Source organism: Neophocaena asiaeorientalis, unplaced genomic scaffold (assembly GCF_003031525.2).
Source record: "Neophocaena asiaeorientalis asiaeorientalis breed wild unplaced genomic scaffold, Neophocaena_asiaeorientalis_V1.1 scaffold177, whole genome shotgun sequence".
Classification (NCBI taxonomy): domain Eukaryota; kingdom Metazoa; phylum Chordata; class Mammalia; order Artiodactyla; family Phocoenidae; genus Neophocaena; species Neophocaena asiaeorientalis.
The window spans coordinates 16,697,754-16,714,918 of record NW_020172779.1 but is presented as its reverse complement, the minus strand read 5'-3'; the positions used below and the strand labels follow the sequence as shown (position 1 = coordinate 16,714,918).

General features: G+C 43.7%; 1 long non-coding RNA gene across 1 annotated transcript in view; it reads right to left on the bottom strand.

Moving 5' to 3' along the window:
• LOC112396998 (uncharacterized) overlaps nucleotides 1-16,890 on the bottom strand; it is a 283,042-nt gene extending 266,152 nt beyond the window's left edge. Inside the window, exon 1 of the long non-coding RNA XR_003002701.1 lies at nucleotides 16,730-16,890. This is a non-coding gene — a long non-coding RNA (uncharacterized LOC112396998). The remainder of the gene's footprint in view (nucleotides 1-16,729) is intronic.
• Between the last annotated feature and the right edge of the window lie 275 nt (nucleotides 16,891-17,165).

Sequence of the window (17,165 nt, the reverse complement as noted above, 5' to 3'; positions counted from 1 at the left end):
ATAGTTCAAGCTTCTGTTCACAGCACATCTGTTAACATCCTATTTGCCAAAGCTAATCACGTGGCAAGGTCAAAGTCAGGGAGTAGAGACAGTACTTTCCTCTCATGGGGGTAGAGGGAAGGGAGTGAATATTGCTGAACAACAAATAATCTCTACAGACACTAATGCATTTTAAATATCCCTTCTTTTGCCATAGCAGCCTGTAGAATGCAAATAAAGAGGCAGAAAACATGCCTAGAGCATTCAGATGACACAGAAACGGAGCAGAGCTGCAGTGCACAGAGCCTCTCCTCAGGTAATGAGTAAAGAAGATGGAACACTTCGGAGGTCACAGGGGAGGGCAATAACATCTTCTCAGTAAGAATGTGTTATTGTGGAATTCCCTGGTGGTCCAGTGGTTAGGACTCAGTGCTTTCACTGCCATGGCCCAGGTTCAATCTTTGGTTGGAGAACTAAGATCCCACAAGCCATGGAGTGCAGCCAAAAATGAATAAAGAATGTGTTATTGGCAGGGACTTGGAGGGAACTCCGCTCTGGTGTCATCATACACAGTTGATGGGGACATGAGCTGATGGAAACATTATATAGGGAAATTTGTCAGTATATCTCACAGTTAGTGAATGCACACACCCTTTGAATTCCTAAACCTAAAGTTAAACCTACAAGGTACGCACGGATTATACTCATTTGTTTCTTATAGCGAAAAAAAAAATTAATAAAAATAAACAAGAGTGGAAAAGAAAGAGTGAAAACAAATGGAGCATCCATCTCTAAAGGCCTGGTTAAGTAAGTTATGGTACATCCATATGGAATGTAATAAAGCCGTTAAAAAGAATAAGCTAAATCTACACATGCTAATTCATTCATAAAAAAAAAAAGATTGTGTGTCTACTACATGCCAAATCCTGTTCTTGGTACTGGAGACACAGCAGAAAATGAGCAGGGTCTCTCTTCTCAAGCAGAAAGAGTGGTGGGAAACAATTAATAAGCCAACAAGTAAATAAGATAATCTCAGGAAGTGATAAATGCTATGTGAAAATACAGCAGGATGATGTGCTAAAGGGAGCCTGGGAGAGAGAACACCTTTGATAGGTATCTATGGAATGCCTCTCTGAGCAAGTGATGTCTGAGCTGACACCTGAAGGACAGGGGGCCAAACCTTTCTTGAAGAACATGAAGATCTAGGAGAAGAACACTCTAGGGAGAGGAAACAGCAAGGGCAAAGGCCGTGAGGTGGGAATGAGCTTGGTTTATTCAAGGAAAGGACCGAATGCCAACATCATTATAACAGAGTAAGTGGGGAGAACAGTGGTACAAGATGAGGTTGGAGTCATGGCTCACGGGCTTAGCTGCTCCACGGCATGTGGGATCTTCCCAGACCAGGGCTCAAACCCGTGTCCCCTGCCTGCATTGGCAGGAGGATTCTTAACCACTGTGCCACCAGGGAAGTCCTCATTGACAGCTTTTATCTGCTAGGGTCTCTGCAAGAAGTCTGTGCAGAACGCAGGACAGGCGTTAACATTCCCCACTTTACCGGTGAGGAAACCAAGACTCAAAAAGTGACCTTACCCCAAATCACACATTTTGATCAACAGAATCAGGACTCAAATTCACCTTTCCTGATGGTTATCCCAGTGCCCTTTCCATTACATTATAACCTCCTTCACCTCATTTGTGTATTCCAGTAATAGCAACCACAAATTTTGAGACAATTCTTTTTAAGAGAGATTTAGCCCCAGTGTTGTAGATAAATTGAGTTTTCCAGCCTGCAGCATGGAGCCACCCAAGGGTTCATGAGTTTTATTTTCAATATAGTTTGCTGTTTACATATTTATCTCTCCTACCAAAGTGTGAGATGTCAACATGCTGGGATGATCCATGCTATAGAACGTGGGTAGGCAGAGAAGTTGTGGGTGAAAGATAGGGTGAGGGGCAAAAACTGTGCCCATGTTACACATTGAAGGTCACCCAGCTTGGAAATTATGAGACCGGGATTTGAGCTAGTATGTATCCAAGTCAAAGTGGGTGCTCTTGGGACTTCCCTGGTGGTCCAGTAGTTAAGACTCTGAGCTTCCAGTGCAGGGGCACGGGTTCGATCCCTGGTCAGGGAACTAAGATCTCACATGCGTGGTGCATTCACAAAAAAAAAAAGTGGGTGCTCTTTCCAATAATTGGGACCATGTGTGCGAAGGATCAAGCAGGGGCCTGACGTGGTAATAGCTCAAATAACTGTAGCAGCTATTACTGTATCACATGTGTTCTTAGAAGGCGCTCTCCCTAGTCAGTAGTCATCCCGTTTAACGATGGCAAAACCTCCACCCAGAGATGCTCGGGATTTAAAAGATCACGTTGTGGGGGCTTTCCTGGTGGCGCAGTGGTTGAGAGTCCGCCTGCCGATGCAGGGGACGTGGGTTCATGTCCCAGTCCGGGAAGATCCCACATGCCGTGGAGCGGCTGGGCCCATGAGCCATGGCCGCTGAGCCTGCACGTCCGGAGCCTGTGCTGCGCAACGGGAGAGGCCGCAACAGTGAGAGGCCCGCGTACTGCAAAAAAAAAAAAGATCACGTTGTGAGGACACCAGATGATTCCCGTGTTGTGAATCCTCCCCCCGTAATTCACACAAAAGCCTGACAGTCTCGCTTCATTTCTCAGAACAGAATCTGCTGGGGACTGAAAGATTAATCAGACTTCATTAATTCTGCAAAATAAACCATGGCATGTTTACCCACGCGCTCAGAGGCATTATCATAAATCACCAAACTTAAAGCTCACCTGTCTGAGCAGAGGCTTGGCCGGCACTCAGGCCCTGGGAGCAGAACGTCATGGCATCAGTGGCTTTTCCCAGTGGCTTCATTTCTTCCTGAGCTTTCATGTGACCAGCAGGACTGCTGCATGGTGCTCCAGTTTGATCATTAACAGAGTCATGACCATTCGCCCAGCAGTTGAGAAGGGGCTCTAGCGCTGTGTGTATTTTAGCTCAGAATAAGTAAAGAGACTAAACTACACTGAGAGGAGATTAGGAGTTTGAGAGGCAGTGATTTGTTTTTTCAAGCCATAGCTTCATAAGGCCAAAGTCTGAATAGGCCTTCCAGATCCGGAAAGGATTAGTAATGTGTCCAAGGTCACACAAGCCATTAACGGCAGATCTGGACCCAGAGCTCAGGACTCCTGATTCTCAGTCTGGCTCTCTTTCCACTTCAATGCATATGCCTACAGGCTTGGGGGAGATTAGAATACATTCCAAAATATTTACTCCCTCCTGGGACAAGCGTCCTGCATACCTTGGTCTTCCGCACATGACTTTCTTTGGCCTTCAAATAGAAGCAGACCTACTGCAAGCAGGGGTGGGAATGTGCTTGAGGGGTGGGTCATGAGACCCTCACAAGCTCATGGGTCCAAGGAAGATGAGAGACTTGTGGGGGCAGACCTTGCCCCAGCTTAGAGGCACCCAGTCGTTCCCAGCCTAGATCAGCCAGTCCCCAGATGATGCAGACACAGGAGTGAAATGGACGCCTATCCCTGCGATTCTTTTGTGGTTGCATATTATGCAACAATATGGCTGATTCAAGGCTTATCCTGCAAACAAATGCATTATTCCTGTGATGCAGAATGATGCATTAGAAGGATCCTGAACTTTGACAGAATTCATTTGAATCTTTTATTTTTTAAGACTTTTTGGATGTGGACCATTTTTAAAGTCTTTATTGAATTTGTTACAATGTTGGTTCTGCTTTTTGTGTTTTGGTTTTTTGGCCAGGAGGCATGTAGGATCTTAGTTCCCCAACCAGGGATCAAACCCACACCCTCTACATTGGAAGGTGAAATTTTAACCACTGGACCACCAGGGAAGACCCTCAGAGATTTTTAATGATTTTCCTGAGGTCCCAAAGTAACTAAATGCACAAACCAAGATTCAAAGGAGGGACTTCCCTGGCAGTCCAGTGGTTAAGACTTCACCTTCCAATGCAGGGGGTGTGGGTCTGATCCCTGGTCTGCTTGGGGAGCTACGATCCCACATGCCTCGTGGTCAAAAAACCAAAACATAAAAAACAGAAGCATGTAACAAATTCAATAAAGAATTTAAAAATGGTCCACATCAAAAAAAAAAGTCTTTAAAATTAAAAAACACAAAACCTCTCTTGAACCTAGGGGTAAGACAGGAATAAAGACACAGACATACTAGAGAAGGGACTTGAGGATATGGGGCGGGATAAGGGTGAGCTGAGACAAAGCGAGAGAGAGGCATGGACCTATATACACTACAAAATGTAAGGCAGATAGCTAGTGGGAAGCAGCCGCATAGCACAGGGAGATCAGCTCAGTGCTTTGTGACCGCCTGGAGGGGTGGGATAGGGAGGGTGGGAGGGAGGGAGAAGCAAGAGGGAAGAGATATGGGAACATATGTATATGTACAACTGATTCACTTTGTTATAAAGCAGACACTAACACACCATTTTAAAGCAATTATACCCCAATAAAGATGTTAAAAAAAAAAAAAAGAAACTGGCCCATGTACCCTTTGGACAATACAGCTTTCCTCAAGGCAAGCTAGAGCCAGTAGGCTTTTTGTCTAAGGAGTTTTGTGTACATAAAAAAAAAAAAAAACAACTCTCTGAGACTCGATTTCCTGAACTCTAAAATTAAAGTAATAATACTTACCTATAAGGAGATGCTATGGACTGAATTTTCACCCTCAAAATTCATATACTGAAGCCCTAAACCACTGCTCACCAACACAGTGCCTATATATGGAGATGGGGCCTACAAGGAGGTAATCAAGGTTAAATGAGGTCATAAGGGTAGGGCCCTGATGTGATAGGATTAGTGTCCTTATAAGAAGAGATACCAAATACCAAAGCACAATCTACCTCTCTTTCTCTCGCAGTCTGCAAGCCAGGATGAGATTCTCACCTGCAACCAAATGTTGTTGTTTAAGCCACCCAGTCCATAGTGTTTTGTTACAGTAGCCTGAACAGATAAACAAGAGGATGATCAGACCTAGAAATTCAGAATTTAAAGTTAACTGCCTAGCACATAGTGGGATTCAGATCACAAACCTCTAGCTGGAGAGTTGGGGGAAAAGATTGAATGTGACTACATTGAAAAATCAGTAATGTCAGAAATGCATTCTCCTCTAATGTTGTCATAAAACCCTGATTTTTATCTGGGTACATGGCACCCAACATAAAAGCTGTATTTCCTAGATTTTTTTGCAACTAGTGATGCTGAAAGCTCAGCCTCTATGCATGGGTGCTGGATCAAATCTCAGAAAGAATTTTGGGTGAAGTGGAAAAGGATAGCTTTATTGCTTTGCCAGCCAAAGGGGGACACAGCAGGTTCCTATCTCAAAAAACTATGTGTCCCAACCCAGGAGGATTTGATGAGTTTTATAAGAATACTTCAAGGGTGGGGTTGCTGACAAGATGAGGGTGTATGCAGGGTCTCAGGTTGTTGGTCTCCTAATCTTGATGAGCTTCTCTGGTCCCTTTAATCTCGCCTCAGGTGGTCTCTTGGCTGCTCCTCCCTTGATTAGCAACTGTTTGAATAGCGCTTTGGAACTCAAGGAAGGTCATGGAGGCAGGAGTCTGGCCTACAAGATACACAGGCCAAAAACAAAGCTTCCGTGCCCAGGAGCCCAAAGTTACCCACCCTCCCACTGATTTCACTAGTGTGATTTAACTATATGACCAAGTGCTTCTCGAGAAGATATAAGTGGAAGTGCCATGGACAACTTCTGGAACATGTCCTTATAAAGAGGGGACATCCTCATTCTTACTGACTTGAATGTGGACACAATGGCTGGAGCTCAAGCAACCATTTTGGAATAGGAAACCGCGTGCCTGTACAGCAGAAAGGAGACAGAAGAAGCCTAGGTTCTGACACCATAGTACCAGCCCTGGACCACATGCCTATGAATTTCTTTAACATAAGAGAAAATAAACCACTAACTTGATTAAGCCACTATTTAGGGCAGCCCTATTCAGCGCTATTTCTCTGCAAATCCTCAGTCCCCACTACAGAGCTGCTCTGAGGCCCAGGAATCTGTGTTTCAACAAGCTCTCCAGGTGATTCACACACTCAGTAAGCTTGAGAGGCACTGATTTAGAGTTTTCCACCACATATGCCTAAACTGATAACTGATAGAGTAGTCCTAAATTGCAGGTTCTGTCAAGGACTTAGTGAAAGCTTAAAAGGTAGATGACATAAAGCCAGGAAAGATGGTGAAGGCAATAACGGGCAATGTCAAGCTTTAAAATGATTTTGATGGAGTGGAACGCTGGACCAAAGCCAAGAAGATGAATGTAATAGGGATATAAAAAAAGCAAATCTAAACATTCTTTTTTTATTGAAGGAAATAGAAAATGTTCTATCTTTGACTTCGTAAATTAAAAAGAAGAAATGTAAAATTACATATTTTAAAATACATTAGGGGCTTCCCTGGTGCGGCAGTGGTTAAGAATCTGCCTGCCGATGCAGGGGACACGGGTTCGAGCCGTCTGGGAAGATCCCACATGCCATGGAGCAACTAAGCCTGTGAGCCACAACTACTGAGCCTGCGCATCTGGAGCCTGTGCTCCACAATGGGAGAAGCCACGACAGTGAGAGGCCCGCGCACCGCGATGAAGAGTGGCCCCAGCTCGCCGCAACTGGAGAAAGCCCTCGCACAGAAACGAAGACCCAACACAGCCAAAAGTAAATAAGTAATTAATTTTAAAAATACAGCAAATAACGCTATAAATCAATGCCAATTATGGCTAGTGAAAGGAACAAGGGAAGGAAAGACGATCCAGAGAGGGAATGAGAACAAAATCCGACATAATGAGGAGATACAGTCAAGGACAGACAGGAAGAGAATTGGGGCCCCAGTTCAGCATCACTCTGTAGATGCTCAGATGATCTTCGCATCTGGAGGTAATCATGATAATGCATCAGATTATATTAAAACTTACTATGCGCCAGGCACTGTATTGTGTGAATTGTGCAAATGTATCCTCTCAGGAACTCTATGAGATAAGAACTATTATTATCATTGTTTCTCTGATGCAGGAACTGAAGCACAGAGAGGCTGAGTGATTTTCCAATGGCCACACAGCTAGCACAATGCAGAAGCAGGATAGGAACCCAGGTGACTAGATTTTGGGGCTGTGACCCTCAGCCCCCCTGGTGTACTCTACCCTTTGATGCTGCCCCACTCTCATTACTGATCAGTTTCTATCCATTGATAGCCTGGCATAAAAATAAGGAAATCCATTACCTCCTGTAACTGTAAACCCAGAGATTGAATGAGGATCCAGATGCAGTATGGTTATCAGCTCAAAGATGGCATCACAGATGCAAGCTGTTTCCATTCCTCTGTGCTACTGTCCTCAGCATCTGGGGTCATTCTAAGCCTGGCTCCCCTCAAAGCTCCAAGATGGCAGCCAACAGTCCTGAAGCTTTGTGCTTTCTTTTCCATGGCCAGCAAGAGAGAGAAGTCTTCACCCCAAGCATGGAATATACTGGAATATATACACTTTAATTCAGTTTATTGTACCAATGAAGGCAAATGACCGTCCTTAGACAACAGAGGTCATCAGTGGGAATGCTACACATTGACTGGGATAGATAACTCCCTGCAGTCAGAGATGGGCTCACCAAATCAGCGCTCTGCATTACCCAGGAGCTCCGCTCTTAGTTTTTGTGATTCTCTCTTTTCTTTTCTAAAGCAAATCAAGTTTGTTTGTTTGAATTCTGGCAAAATAATAAATACTGAGAAAATCATAAAATATTCATTAGAAAGACCTTGGGTATAAAACAATACACCCCTCTTTCCAGCCCTTCAACAGCCTTCCTGTTCGTCAGAGGCATCATAGGAGAAGGTGCTTTGGAGCAATAACCCTCCTGCTTTCCTTTGACAGGTAAAATCATATTCTGTCAGGAGGGGCCAGCATGAGGTAGTGGTGGTAGCAGGTACTTTTGGAGGAGACCTGTCCAGTATATACTGAATGTCTAGACACCAAGAATGATGTCTCATGCTTTATTATTTAGTTATGTTAATCATTACAAGGAGACGATATTATCCCCATTTTATAGATGAGAGAACCACGGCCCAGAATTTTTTTGTGTGCAATTTGCTCAGTGCCATTCAGCTTGTCAAGTGGCAGAGGTAGATTTCAAACTCAACTCTGTATGATTCTATAACCCAAGTTCTTTCCATTCCACCACACAGACCCAATACAGGATCATTTTCATTTGCTGAAATTATTAGCATTGAATCTTTTAACTGAGATTTCTTGGCTACTTCTTACCTGCTCTCTGGCCCGTGTTAGTCGAAAGAACTAGTCTACCTTGCTAATTGTTTTATGTATACAATCTCAGTTTATCCTGCCAACAACCCTGTAATGCAGTTTATTATGGAGAATGCTCTTAGCTGCAAGTAGTAGACTCCAAAATCAAACTCATGTGCCTATGGCCACATCCCCAATTCTTCTCTAGTTATGGTTCTCTCTAGACTTAATTGCAGGTATTGTGAGTTTATTTTTCTTCATTGGGAGAACCATAATTGGTGCCACCTTCATCAATTCAGAGGTTTTCACAGAGGCACCATACCTTCTGTTGATCCTTGGTACAAGGCTCAATTTTAATCAGCCTTTGTCACTTAAAGTCCTCAGGGTTATCTTTTGTATGGAAATCAGAATCAATTACATTCTCCTCAGAGCCCTCAAATTTCTGGACATTTCTACTCCCTTCAATCTCTCCAAAATGTACAATTTTTTCCTAAACTCAACTTTTTCGTATAATATTTCATCCCATGCAGACCGTAGCATCTCAGGCATGCCAGTAACATTCCGTTTCATAACCTCTTTGTCTAAAGCCACAAGGTCATTCAGTACATATCTGTCCTCCCAGTGATCACAGGTGAGAGTTTTACCAAATGTATTGCCACTAGATAACATGAGTTGCTGTTTTTCCATCCTTCAATGCATATTTTTTTTGCTTCCCACTCCCAAGCCCAGGGTTAATGCCCCACGACTTAGGTTTTCCACTCTGGCAGCCTCAATTATAAGTCCCAATTGCTGTATCAATCAGCTCAGCCTCAGTAATGCCAGAGTAACAACAAGACCCAGATCTTTATAACGGGAAAGCTGTATCCCTTGCTTATGTCTATGTCCTCTACAGGTTGGCTGTGATTTTGCTCCACATCCTCTTTATTCTAGGACTCAGACTGTAGGCACAGACACTATGTGGGACGTGCCAGCTTGTGTCAGAGGAAAAAAAAAATGGGCACACTCTCCTCTGCTTAGACATGGCACACGTACTTCCGGTCACATTCCATTGACCAAAGCAAGTCACGTAGTCAAGCCTGACTGCAGTAGGTGAAAAATATTGTCCTCTCACAGGGAAAGGCAGTATACAGACCCACAGGGAAGACAACAGATATTTTTGAGCAAATAATACAGTCCAGTCAGTAGCGTGCTGGTAAACGTTTAACTGCCTCTTGGGGAATAAAAGTTCTGATTTGTAGCATTTGCCAATTTAGATGAGGAAGCATTGTGTGCAGTCAGCTTTGTCAACAAGTACGAGCAGAGGCTATAGCACAGCAATGAATCTACCCCCACTTTAATTAAATCAGTTACAGTTGGGCCTCCAGACCTCCGTATCCACAGGTTCCGAATCCGTGAATTAAACCAACCACAGGTTGAAAATATTTTGAAAAAAAAAAATCCAGAAAGTTCCAAAAGGCTAAAGTTGAATCTGCCATGCACGACACTATTTACATAGTGTTTCCATTGTATTTGCAACTATTTACATAGCATTTACATTGTATTAGATATTATAAGTAATCTAGAGATGATTTAAAGTATGTGGGAGAATGTGTGTAGGTCAAATGCAAATGATATGCCATTTTATATAAGGGACTGGAGTATTCATGGATTTTGGTGTCTGTGGAAGTCCTGGACCAATCCCCTGGGATCCTGAGAGATTACCATACTAAACATAAGTTAGCTATACTTGTTCCACAGTATGACTATGAAATCTTGCTGTGGACTAGAGCAATTATACCACTCAGCATAACCCTGCCTTAAACCTACACTAAGGATTTGCAGTAAGGAGGACTAGGACGCAGACAACTAACACTTAGTCTTCACATCATTTGCTATTCTTGTGTTAATTGGCAAATTCAAGTGGAGAGTAAGAATGTGAGACTGAAATTTAAAAAATCTTTTGCCTCTATAAATAAGATTCAGCCCCAGGTTCCTCTTTTGCAGAAACTCTCATTAAGAACTTGGCTCTGCTCCAAGGAAAATAAGCTAGAGATCATTCAAAACCCCTTAATTCCAAATTATTCATGATAGGAGTTGCTTGACGAGGACACCTCTCTATTCTTAATGTTTACCATAGTAACTTTTTTCTAGTAAAAATTTGTTTAAAATGTCCCTGAGCTTGGAATCAGCTCTTACATACAGAAGTCTTTCTTTTTTTTTTTTTTCGAAGAATATACTTTAACTACATTGATATCACCACTGGGGCGACACTGAGCAAGTTGCTTACGTGCCCTGAATTTCTCTTGCCCCATCTATAAGATGGGATAACAACTCTTATTTCTTGCTATTCTTTATAACTTTGCAAGGCTGTCACGAGACTTAAGCATCCGGCACACATAAAGCACCTGAAAGAGTACCTTGCACGTGGTAGTCAATCAATTAAATAATCATTACCATGCATTAAGGAGGATACTGATGAGAATTTTCATAATTATGACTGAGGCATGGGACTAGAGGGTTTGAGTTACTATTTAAAACAGTACAGGCCTTTACTCGGTAGCTCAGAGCATTTAGCAGGAGTAATTTGGCTGTTGATTTTGAGGACGTCTGACAGGAATGACTTTTGCAGCTTCCCTGGAAGTGTGGATGTTACTGGAATTTAACAGAACTCACCTCCCTAGTGTTTAGCCCATTATGGCTTTTGGCCCCTAGCTTGGCTCAAATTGCCAGTCCAACAGAAAGCCTGAACAGTCCCCCGGGGCAAAATTGTGGCCTGCAGCGGGTGGATCCTGAGCCCCTTCTTCAGGGAGAATAAACTCCTCACTCACCCATGCTGCAGCCTTTCATACCGACACTCACGTAAAATACCAGGAGCAAATCCTACCTCCAACTTTTCAGTAATTCTGGAGGAGCTGGAGGGCCACTCAAACACAGATGCCTGGCATAATGCTGCATGCCACCTGAGGTCATAGGACAAACAGCACAGAGAGACTGTGATGATGATTCATTAAAAGGACGGCCCACTCCCTTCCTGGGGTCACCTCATTCATTCTTCCTGAGTTGCTGCGAATATTCTGGATTATCATTTCAGGTTTCTTTAAGCCTCTTGACTTAAAAAATAACGAGGAGGAAGACGCTGATGCTGATAACGACAATAGTTAAAATGGTAAAAGTCACCTGAAAGTCTGCATACTACTGTGTTCGTGCGTGTGTGTGACTCTATGTATGTATGTGTGTATTTGTTCCTCCCGAGTGGCTTTTTTAAGCTAATTATCAGCTTTTGGAACCGCGCGTAACAATTTTCCGGTAGTGATAGTCACACATAGTTAGACCATCCAAACACTTGGAAGCAATTTAATAAAGACTGGAGGCAGAGCCATCCTTAATTGGGTTCCAAAGTTAAGAACGTAATGTTACTTGTATGAGCAGCTCAGCAGATTTGGGGTACAAACATGGCCATATTGTCTCCTTTTCCAGTGAAGGTGTTGAGCAGAGCTTGCTGCTAAAACAAACCCCCCAATTTTCATTTATTTCTTGCTCATCTAACAGTCCAAATGAAATGTTTCTAGGTGGAGATCAGCATTCTTCCACAGAGTCATCCAGGGATCCAAGACTGATTACACTCTCTTTCCTGGACAATGCAGCCACACACTTACTCTATGAAAAATGGTTTCCCTAGTGCTTCCAGGAAACCTTTAAAGCAGCCAACTTAACTTTCTGGCCCTTCTCTTGATAGAGCTAGGAGGGGAAAAAAAAAAAAAAAAGTATGTAAAAGCTTTATATTCACTGGGGCATCCTAGCATATTGGATTGTTGGAAATGCAAGAACCAGGTTTTAGTAGATGAGTGTCTACGAAACAAAGAGGCTTTGGAGACTACCTTCATATGTAAAGTGGCATAAACAAATTGCAAAAATGCATACGCTTTTATCTTTGAAGGAATCAGTTAATAGTTTTTGTGAGATTTGTAGTTAGTGTTCAACACGTTTGTTGAATCCAGCCTTTTGAATCATGCCTGGAACTTAGCTGCTCAATTGTTGTTTATTAGAATTAATAAATGAATGGTAATGCTATTAGTCTAATAAGCACTTTGAAATATGCACAAATCGTTAGAAATAACTTTGTACGATAAATGTCATTTAAATTTCTGAGATGATAACTGGTAGGCAGTCAATAAATATTTATTTATTTGTATTATCAAAGGTTTAATCAGGATCATTTAAATTGCCAAAGTAGACAGAGATGTGCCTTGAATATATTACAATCAGGACAGCTACACGTTGAGTACTGTACAGAGGATGTCATTCATATAGACACCCATGTAAATAGCTGCCCCTAGGGTTGTGCGGTGTACAGCATCCACATAGCCGCTAATTTCAATGTATCAGTCTGAACAGGCTATGAGGGTAGAACAGCTGGTTTCCCTAGCTCATCACCAGGACTGATTGAGCTGGTCGGCTAACTGGGTAGATGTGGGCTCTCCCTTCCCCGCTTCTTCCTCATTCACCACCTCCCCCTACAAGTCTATGTTCTGGTCAAAGATGTTGACCTTCCCAGAGGTGGGAGCGTGCCCTCCAGTCAAGGGTGTGCTTGTAACTCTGTGGGAGCCCCACTCCAACTCCAGGGGCCTCTTGGTACTGTAAGCCTGGAACAAGAGACTCCCTCCAGACAGGAACCAAATGTTCTCCGCCTCTTCCTAATGAGGTACTTACCCAGTGTCTTTTTTCCTAACCCAACTTTTTAAGGATTGCCTTTTAAATACTAAGATTCACCTTAGCTCTTCAGGAACTCACCATGTTACTAACCCAAAAAAGTTTGCATTTTCTAGCCTCCAAAACGGCCTCAGCTGGGTCCTTCCTATCCCAAAGACCAATTTTACACATTTTATCCTTACATGTGCAACAGCTGTATCCTCAAACTAAGTAATCTTTATTTCAGTTACAGAAAAATAATTCTGAAAAAAACAAAGAAAAAGAAAGAATATGACCCCTCCATTTAGCTTGACTTGTACATACTGACTGCAGGTAAGGCATCACATTTCTTCCCGTTGGAGCGCAGGGAGCACTGATCTCTCTGATAAGAAGCAGGAGCTTCTTATCAGTCATGACAAAATAGATGTCCAAGTCATCCTCACCAGCAAAACTACCACCATCACACGGCAGCAGCAGCAGAATACCTTCCGTAATAGTCCATTTCCAAGTTAGGTGAACCTGAAATCAAATCCTGGCTTGGCCAACAACTAACAGTGTGACCTTGGCCCAGTCGTGTCCCCTCCTTAAGCTTTGATTTCCTTATCTGCAGAATGTAGATACCAATGTCTCCTGTATAGGGTTGCTGGGGGATTAACTGAGCCAATGAATGGAAAGTATTAAGTTTAGTCCCTGATACATGGTAGGTTGTTTTGTTTTGTTGAAAGAAGTTTTATTCGGGGAGATACACACTCCACAGACAGAGTGTGGGCCATCTCGGAAGGTGAGGGGTGCATGGTAGGTTTTTAATACCTCATTACGACCCTTTCATTCATTCGTTGTTACTTTAAGTACCTACTTATTACTTCCGTGATACTGGGCCTGGCTTTGTGAAGAATCAAAGAAATGTAATACTTTTTTTTCCTTCATGGAGCTCATAATCCATTCATTTATTCAAAACAATTATTGAGTATCTATCCTATACCAGGCACCCTGGTAGGTGTTAGAGTTCCATACAGGTATAAAATATGCCAAGACCCCTGCCCTCAAGTAGCTCACATTCTAGTGAAGATAAGACATGTGAGCACATAGAGTATATTCACAACACAGAATAAGAAGAGCTATGCCAGAGGGATGAAGCATGACTGTCCTCGTAGACCTAGAAAGCACAGGTGCAATTAACCTGGTAGAGAGGGCCTGGGCAGAGAATCGCAGGTAGGTGAACCTGTGTGCACAGAGAACATGGTATGTATGAGAAGCTGCAAGTTTTCAACACCCACGGAGCAGAAGAGTTCTTGCAAAAGCAGTGGGAGACGTGGCTGAAGAAATTGGTTGAGGATGAAGCATAAAAAACCCACTGAAGTGTGATCTTTTTTCCTGAGGAGGCATGGAGGGGCCATGGAAGATTTTTAAGCTGTTTGAGGACATGGTCAATTCTCTGGGTTTCAGAAATGTCCCTCTGGAGTCTGGGATGTGGTGAAAGTTGGGCTGGACCTGCCAAGATGGAGTGAAATGACCAAGTAGGAGGGTTTTGTCCAGATGAGAGATATGAGGGCTCACATGAAGCCTGAGGGCAGTTCATGGCTACCACCGCCATTTAAGAGGAAGACGTTATGGGACTCAGAGACTGACAGAACAGAGATGGGGATAAACTGAGAATGACTCCTGCTATTGGGTGTTTGGCAGTGCCATTCACATGATGAGGAATAAGAGGACTAGATTTGGTAAGGATTTACACACATCTACACACACACACTCACACACACACACATAGGTAAAGAGCGCAGCAGAGGGAGAACAACATTACACACAGGAATAGCACCAGGCTTTAGATTCTTGTGCCCAGTTAGGCAAAGGAACAAATGCTACCAGTTCAGAGTAAGCAAACACTGCTTGATCTCTTCTCCAAGACTCCTCTTTGCATAACTGTTCCGCTTTTCTGGGAGGAACATCACTGACACACCTTGGAGGAATCTGCGTGATATCCTTAACAACATTTGAAAATCTCTCATTCTAGGTCCACAGCAGCAGTTAAGAAATCACCTCTTTTTCCCTGGATTTCCTACTTCTTGCTCTGCTCAGTATTTTATGCTACTGCCAAAGCCTTCCTTCATTGCATGAGTGTGACCATGTAATTTCTAGTGCCTTTTAGAGTAGTCCAAGATTTATAACTTCCCAGAAAATCTTTGGTTCTGAGATATAAATACAAAGTAAAGTCTGCCCCTAAGAACTTTATGTAGTAGGCAAGGAGCCCATCCAGCCATTCAATACCTAGTCGTTCTATAGCTGTGGTACTGAGGTTAATGCTGGAAATGCAAAGTGGAACTAAACATGTTTCCTGCCGTTAGAGAGTTTTACATCTGATGGAGAAGGTAAATAAATCAAACTGTAAAGGAATGGGTAAGAAGCAATATATCAGACCATAGGATGCTATGAGAGCAAGGAATAGGAATAGCCAACCCATACATGGATGTTCAGAGAAGTTTTCTCTGGGTGACCTGTGCACAAGTCACAGAAACAAAGTCTACTAGGAACAATGTCCGAAGCAAGGAATGTACCAAGTGCTCAGGAAAAGGGACTAATTCATTCTGAATAGATCCAGCAAGACCTTTTGGAAGCAAGTACGTTTTAGGTGGAATTTGAAAGGCTCAAGTGAATTAATTTCTGGAGAGAAAGTGGGGAATATAAGGGCATGTTTGAGGAGCTGGTGATGTCCTTTACCAAGACCAGATTTAGGTATTTTGGGGAGGGGGGGTGTATAAGACAGGAAAGGAGACAAATACTTTTAAAAAGTTAACAGCACATCTAGAGTTAAATAGTTCTATATCATTCAAGAAATACCATGAGACAGTAAGTGATTAAGAACTAAGTCAGAGAAAGGACTAGAAGCACAAGGAACAATGAGGTCACCAGTGGGTCTGAATCATAAGGTACCTGCACAGACCTGAGGTCACAGGCCTTTTGTGGGCTGGAGAAGCATTCTTTCTTACTCAGTGGATGCTGGGTAAACATTGGTTAACTGAATTAATCTTTCCTCAGGTAGCTAGAAATTGTGGAGGAACTGGAGCTCCTTGCTACTGTGTTTACACTTTAACCAAAACTTTAGAAGAAATTTAGGCTCCCCAAGGGAACTGAGGAAAGCACCATTCTGTTGCTTGTTCAGGGACAACTCGAGAGCCAAATAACTGCCCTCCAAAAATTGCACCAAGGCTGTCCAGCCCTTATGTCCAGAGTTCAAAACTTTTGGGGGCATGGGAAGAGAATTGGTGTGGATTAAAAAGGGATCCACAGAGAGCAAAGGATCTTTACATGTTTTTCTGTAGTGTGTTTTTTTTCCCCTCTCCCTGAGGGAAGGCCATGTAGGAAAGAGTACTGAACTTGAAGCCTGGGTCTCTGCCACTACCTGACATTGAACAGGTCACTTAATCTCACTGAGTCCTGTGTCCCCATTCGTAAAATAAGGAGGCTGTGGACTCCACACTAATAACTAAGTGTTTGGGCTCTACAATTTGCCGGGTGAGGCGTTTTCCACGCTTTTACTTCTCACAACCACAATGGTAGATTTTAGTAACCCTATTTTACTCAAGACATTCAGTTCAGAGTGGTTAAGTAACACGTCCAAGGTCACACAGCAACAGTGGCCGGGCCGGATTGCAAACCGGGGTTGCCTGACTCTCACACCACGCAGTCCCAGTTCGATACCAGTTAAACACCCCTATACTGGGCCCCGGAGTTCCCTTCCCCTTCTACCGGACCTCCTCCCCCTCCACCCACCTAAACTTTCAGGCAATTCTCACCTTTCACCACCGGGCATGCTCAGTCGCTCAGGAAAGGTTTTCGCTCTGCCTTGGGAAATTTTTCACGCCGCTCTGGCAGCCGAGGCCGCCCCGCCCACGGCTTCTCCTCACTGGATTGGCTGAACTCAGGGAGGCTACCAGGAGGCCCAGATGACCTCCCAACTCGCCCCCGTCAACGCTCTGGGCGCGCGCGCTCCGAGCGTGCGTGCGTGCGTGCGTGTGAGTGAGCACGTGAGGCCCCGGAACGTGCACAGAGGGCGGGGCAGGAAACAGGCGGCAAGGGGCGGGGCTTCCGTTGCCATAGCAGTGACGTCAGGCGTCGGGGAGCGAACCCGGCCCCTTCCCCGCGCGCGCGCGCGCACACACACACAGAGACATGCACAAGCGCGCGCATCGCCGCTCTCCCTGAGACACACTGGAGGGAAAGGTCAAACTA